Raw genomic sequence first — 416 nt, forward strand, 5'->3', positions numbered from 1 at the left:
TCCTCCTCCTCTTCCTCCTCCTCCTCCTCCTGATCCTATCCTCATCCTCATCCTCATCCTATCCTCATCCTCATCCTCTTCCTCATGCTCTCCTCGTCCTCATCCTCATCATATCCATGGCCTCATCCTCATCCTCATCCTATCTTCATCCTCATCCTCATCCTAATCCTCTTCCTCATCCTCATCCTATCTTCGTCCTTATCCTCATCCTATCCTAATCCGATCCTAATCCTCATCCTCATCCTCATCGTATCCACCTCCTCGTCCCCATCCTATCCTCATCCTCCTCCTACCCTCATCCTCCTCCTCCTCCTCTTCCTCCTCCTCCTCCTCCTCTTCCTCCTCCTCCGCCTCCTGATCCTATCCTCATCCTCATCCTATCCTCGTCCTCATCCTATCCTCATACTCATCCCCAT

Source organism: Lupinus angustifolius, chromosome LG06 (assembly GCF_001865875.1).
Source record: "Lupinus angustifolius cultivar Tanjil chromosome LG06, LupAngTanjil_v1.0, whole genome shotgun sequence".
NCBI classification, from domain to species: Eukaryota; Viridiplantae; Streptophyta; class Magnoliopsida; order Fabales; family Fabaceae; genus Lupinus; species Lupinus angustifolius.